Here is a 6727-nt window from a genome sequence, read left to right on the forward strand (position 1 = left end):
AGGCTGGCGTGGAGAAGGTAATTGATGAGACATTGGTGGATCAAGACAACCTAATCACTTCGAAGAAGATGGAGAAAGTGGTGGCCATCAACCCACTACAAAGAGCCAGGGAATAGAGGGCTCATGTGCCAAGGCCACAAGGGCCACCACAACAAGAAGAAGCTTATGTCCAAGCACCACTTCCACAACTACCAGCACCATACGCACAATTCCCTGAAGGCTTTAATTGGGAGGAAATGCAAGGAAACATTCACCAAATGCAAGGAGATATCAACCATTTGAGAGAAAATGTAAGTCAACAAAGGGAGCAGAAAAATAATGGGACCAAATGCAAGAAAGTATTCAGCAACTCCAAGGGAGTATGGATTACATGAAGGAGCAACAAGGTCAATTCCACTAGGAAGAGATGCAAGGCAGCCTCAACAAAATCATAGAGCAAAATCAATGGCAGCAGAGGAACCTTGCTGAATTTAGGCAACTTTATGAGGCTAGAATTATTTCAAGGAGGCAGTATGATATAAACACACAGGTGAAGCTGAATCACTTATGTAATGCCGTGGCTGCCTTGAACCCCGGTTATCCAACATTCATGCAAGGTATGGAAGAGTTGAGTGCTAGGCAAGAAGAGATACTAGCCAAGAACAAAGAGGATGAAAGAACTTATATAAGGAGGCTAGGCTTTAGGAAGCCAAAAGACACCCCTACGCAAGAAGGAGCATCCAAGAAGAAGGATGGTGATGAGTCTTCCTCAAAGTAAAAGGATAAAGGGAAAGGACCTATGCATTGAAGCTGCTCAAGAGTACAAGGTTGTTGAGTCCCATGGTTAAGAATTTCATTTATGAATTTCTGTTTATTAGTTTATTTGATATGTTGGTTACTGTTTAGTTTTCCTATGATTTAGAGTCTTTCTATGAGTCCTTTGGATTTCTGTTTGTCTTAATTTGAGAAGAAAATGTCTTTTTTGTTAAGTTTCTTAGCATCAATAAAAGTAGCTTGTTTTCACAATAATCAATGGTGAGTTGTTGTAAAAACAAAAGCAAGAGACTAAGACCCAAGTAAGATAATTCAAGAGTAAGAGATAAGGAATAGAGTATGGAACCATGAATGAATATTTGGAAGTGAGCAAGTCATGATGAAAGCAACTAGACCTAGGGGACATAACAAGTAGATGCTAAGGATGACCCTTGGATATCCATAGAACTAAGAAGTAGTATGTAAAAGACCCAAGGCTCTGAGCATCAACTACTAGGATAAAAGAAAGAAACAAATAGCTCAAAGACCCAAGATCCTAGTAGATGCTTATGGTGAAGATGTGTCAAGAAGAGTGATGAGTTCGGATTTTCACCGGTTAAAAAATTAGATAAAATAATTCCATTGTGAGTATAGTCCAAACTGAAAATTCAATCCCAAATCATCAAAGTTTAATTCAAATACAAAACATATAAACAGAGATCGAGAGTAATTCAACCTCGGGTCGTCTTTCCTTGGGATGCAATTAAAGTGTTACATACTTTCGGTTGTGAGCAAAAGGGGTTTTGAAATCAAAGAACCAAAGATTAAAAGAACTAAAAAATAAAACAACTAAGAGATGATCAAAATTGGAAATTAATGCAAGGGAAAAGGAAACAAGATCAAAACTAATGAAAATGCAAAGATATGTATAAAAGAGCCTTGACTTGGGAATGAGGATCCAAGGAATCCTATCATCGCCATAACCACAACTATGGCAACTATGATGAGTCAATCTCGCTTAGTTAACCCCTAACATCGAGGAGTAGGTCAAGCAAGCATAATTGACCTTAATCCATAAGTCCTAGCCAACTTACCAAACTAGTTAGTAAAAAGCTAGCATCAATGGAAACAAGAATCAACAAACTACCTAAGAATTGCCACTAAATATCAGACATTATGACTCTAGTATCCTAGGAACTCAAATCCCAAGCCAAGGTGTGAAAATCTACTCAAAACTCATAATTGGCATTTTCATAAACACCTTGTGGGCATATAAACAAAACATGGAAATTGCAAAGAAAAATAAAAGATATAACCAAAATATTCACCATATCAACAATAAACATCCAAACAAGTATAAAGAAAGCATAAAACACTAAATTCATCAACCAAAACTCCAAGATACCAAAATTGCATATATAAACAAAGTAACTTAAACCATAAGAAAATAAAAGCAAAAGTGATGTAATTAAAGAGAAGATTAAGAGTACTTACAATAAGGATGAGCAAAATAAAAGACCAAAGCCTGCTATAAAATGCTAATGAAAACCTAATAATAACTAATGCAAACATATGTGATACTTCCTTCATATAGCACTTCAATTTAGCCTCTAGCCTTAAAAAATTGAGCTAAAAGCCCTTAGAAATCGTGCAGCACGTGTTACATTAATGAAACCACGTGGAGGGTCATGTGCGTATGCACAGATGTATGCATACGCATACTTTGCTGAATGCTTACCTGTGCATACGCACAGGTACTTGTGTGCACGCACACATGCATATTTCTTCTTGTGTGCACGCACAGATTCTTGTGTGCATGCACACATGGCTGTGTGTGCTTTTCCTTATTTTCTTCATGTTTTCTCCCTTGTGCATTGATGAGCGGATAATTTATACGCTTTTTGGCATTGTTTTTAGTATGTTTTTAGTATGTTTTAGTTAGTTTTTATTATATTTTTATTATTTTTTAGTTAAAATTCACTTTTGTGGACTTTACTATGAGTTTTTGTGTTTTTATGTGATTTCAGGTATTTTCTGGCTGAAATTGAGGGACCTGAGCAAAAATCTGATTTAGAGGCTGAAAAGGACTGTAGATGCTGTTGGATTTTGACCTCCCTGCACTCAAAGTAGATTTTCTAGAGCTACAGAAACCGAATCGGCGCGCTCTCAACGGAGTTGGAAAGTAGACATCCTGGGCTTTCCAGCAATATATAAGAGTTCATACTTTGCCCGAGATTTGATGATCCAAACTGGCGTTCTAAATCAGCTCAAAACTGCATGGCGTTAAACGCCGGAACTGGCACAAGAATGGGAGTTAAACGCCCAAACTGGCACAAAAGCCGGTGTTTAACTCCAAGAAAAGTCTCTACACATGAAAGCTTCAATGCTCAGCCCAAGCACACACCAAGTGGGCCCGGAAGTGGATTTTTATGTCATTTACTCATCTCTGTAAACCCTAAGTTACTAGTTCTCTACAAATAGGACCTTTTGCTATTGTATTTTCATCTTTTGATCACCTTAGATCTTAGATCAGATCTTGGTTCTTCTAGTTCCCTCTCTGGGGCCGAAGCCAATGATCACTATTATCACTTATGTATTTTCAACAGTGGAGTTTCTACACACCATAGATTAAGGTGTGGAACTCTGCTGTACCTCGAGTATTAATGCAATTACTATTGTTCTTCTATTCAATTCAGCTTATTCTTGTTCTAAGATATTCATTTGCACCCAAGAACATGATGAATGTGATGATTATGTGACACTCATCATCATTCTCACTTTTGAACGAGTGCCTGACAACCACTTATGTTCTACAAGCAAACAAGGCTTGAATGTTTATCTCTTGGATCCCTTAATCGGAATCTTTGTGGTATAAGCTAGAATTGATGGCGGCATTCAAGAGAATCCAGAAGGTCTAAACATTGTCTGTGGTATTCTGAGTAGGATTCAATGATTGAATGACTGTGACGAACTTCAAACTCCTGAAGGCTGGGCATTAGTGACAGACGCAAAAGAATCAATGGAATCTATTCCAACCTGATTGAGAACCGACAGATGATTAGCCGTGCCGTGACAGGGTGCGTTGGACATTTTCACTGAGAGGACGGGATTGTAGCCACTGACAACGGTGATGCCCAACATACAACTTGCCATGGAAAGGAGTAAGAAGGATTGGATGAAGACAGTAGGAAAGCAGAGAGACGGAAGGGACAAAGCATCTCCATACGCTTATCTGAAGTTCTCACCAATGAATTACATAAGTATCTCTATCTTTATGCCCTATTCGTATATCATCCATAACCATTTGAATCTGCCTGACTAAGATTTACAAAGTGACCATAGCTTGCTTCATACCAACAATCTCCGTGGGATTGACCCTTACTCGCGTAAGGTTTATTACTTGGACGACCCAGTACACTTGCTGGTTAGTTGTGCGAAGTTGTGATAAAGAGTTGAGATTGCAATTGAGCGTACCATGTTGATGGCACCATTGATGATCACAATTTAGTGCACCAAGTTTTTGGCGCCGTTGCCGGGGATTGTTGAGTTTGGACAACTGACGGTTCATCTTGTTGCTTAGATTAGGCATTTTTCTTCAGAGTTTTTCAAGGTGATGTTTTCATCAACACCAAATCTGATTGATCTTCATCAATTTAGCTCTTGAATGCAATGTTCTGCTGAAGCTTGGCTAGCCATGTCTAATTCCTTTAGACTGAAGCTTTAGAATAACATTGCATGATTCCTGGAATTCTCATTAAGAATTTTGATATCTTTATTTTCTTTTCCACTTAATTTTTGAAAAATCCAAAAAAATTACAAAATCATAAAAATAAAAAATATCTTATGTTTCTTGTTGAGTCTAGTGTCTCATTTTAAGTTTGGTGTCAATTGCATGTTTCTATTCTTCTTGCATTCATGCATGTGTCTTCATTAATCTTCAAGTTGTTCTTGATGATTTCCTTGTTCTGATCTTTAAATTCTCTTGTCTTGAGTGTTTTGTTGTTTTTCATATGCATTCTCATTTTGTTAGTGTCAATGGTATACAAACTGCTAAGTTTGGTGTCTTGCATGCATTGTTATTTGATTTTAGTTACATTTTGATTATAAACAAATCCAAAAAAAAATTTTAATTTGTGTTTTTTCAAGTAAAAAATACAGAGAATTGAAGATTCAGAACATACAGCAGAGGAATTACACAGGACAAGGCTGGGCGTTCAAAACGCCCAGTGAAGAAGGAAAACCCTGGTTGGGCGTTTAACGCCCAAAAGGGTAGTGTTTTGGGCGTTAAACGCCCAGAATGGATACCATTGTGGGCATTTAACGCCAGGATGGCACAAAAGGGAAGATTCTGTTTTTAATTCAAATTTTTTCAGGTTTTCAAAATTTTTCAAAATCAAATCTTTTTCAAATCATATCTTTTCAATCATATATTTTCAAAATCAATTTCTTTCCATTTTCAAAAATACTTGCTAACAATTAATGATTTGATTCAACAATTCAAGTATGTTTCCTTTTCTATTGAGAAAGGTTTAATGTTTGAATCATATCTTTTCTTGTTAGCCAAGTCATTAATTTTTAAAATCAAATCTTTTTTAAATTGTTTTTCAAATCATATCGTCTCAATCATATCTTTTTAAAACTATATCTTTTCAATCGTATATTTTTCTCACATCTTTTTTAAAATAGTTTTCAATCATATCTTGTTGATTTCTAATTTCAAAATCTTTTTCAAAAATCACTTGATTTCTTTTTCCACTCTTAAGTTTTTGAAAATCAATTAGTGTTTTTCAAAATGTTTTTAAAATCTTTTACTTAATTTTCGAAAATTTCTTCCCCTTTTCTCACATCCTTCTATTTATGGACTAACACTCCTCCTTAATGCATAATTCGAACTCCATCTTTCTTGATAAGTTCGAATTCTTCTACCTCTTCCTTCTATTTTTCTTTTCCTCTGACACTTCAAGGAATCTCTATACTGTGACATAGAGGATTCCAAACTTTCTTGTTCTCTTCTCTTTCATATGAGCAGGAGCAAAGACAAAAGCATTCTTGTTGAGGCTGACCCTGAACCTGAAAGGACCTTGAAGCGAAAGCTAAGAGAAGTTCTTGCAAATCTGTGACACTGTCAAGACTAATGGGGTTGACCCTGAGGTCTACAGACTTATGCTATTCCCTTTTGCTGAAAGAGATAGAGCTAGGATATGGTTGGACTCACAACCTAAAGAAAGACTGAACTCTTGGGAAAAGCTAGTTAATGCCTTCTTGGCAAAGTTCTTTCCACATCAAAAATTGAGTAAGCTTAGAGTGGAAGTCCAAGCCTTCAGACAGAAGGAAGGTGAATCCCTCTATGAAGCTTGGGAAAGATACAAACAATTGATCAGAAAGTGCCCTTCTGACATGCTTTCTGGATGGAGCATCATAGGTATCTTCTATGATGGTCTGTCTGAACTGTCCAAGATGTCTTTGGATAGCTCTGCTGGAGGATCTCTTCATCTGAAGAAGACGCCTGCAGAAGCTCAAGAACTAATTGAAATGGTTGCAAATAACCAATTCATGTACACTTCTGAAAGGAATCCTGTAAACAATGGGACAAATCAGAAGAAAGGAGTTCTTGAGATTGATACTCTGAATGCCATATTGGCTCAGAACAAAATATTGACTCAGCAAGTCAATATAATTTCTCAAAGTCTGTCTGGAATGCAAGCTGCACCAGGCAGTACTAAGGACGCTTCATCTGAAGAAGAAGCTTATGATCCTGAGAACCCTTCAATGGAAGAGGTGAATTACATTTAGCAACCATGGTCTCTGATCTAATCATGACTGAAACAAGGTCCTCCATTAGAAACTTGGAGGCACAAGTGGGACAGCTGAGCAAGAAAATTACTGAACTCCCTCTTAGTACTCTTCCAAGCAATACAGAAGAGAATCTAAAAGGAGAATGCAAGGCCATTAACATGACCCACATGGCCGAACTTGGAGAGGAGGAAGAGGCAGA

At 37.1% G+C, this 6727-nt stretch overlaps 1 non-coding gene across 1 annotated transcript; it reads right to left on the minus strand.

Annotated features, from left to right (window-relative positions):
* Nucleotides 1-6027: 6027 nt before the first annotated feature.
* LOC127747066 (small nucleolar RNA R71) lies at nucleotides 6028-6135 on the minus strand. Its single transcript, XR_008008870.1, has one exon. It is a non-coding gene; the product is annotated as a small nucleolar RNA R71 (small nucleolar RNA).
* Nucleotides 6136-6727: the final 592 nt, after the last annotated feature.

This window comes from Arachis duranensis, chromosome 4 (genome assembly GCF_000817695.3).
Source record: "Arachis duranensis cultivar V14167 chromosome 4, aradu.V14167.gnm2.J7QH, whole genome shotgun sequence".
Taxonomy (NCBI): Eukaryota; Viridiplantae; Streptophyta; class Magnoliopsida; order Fabales; family Fabaceae; genus Arachis; species Arachis duranensis.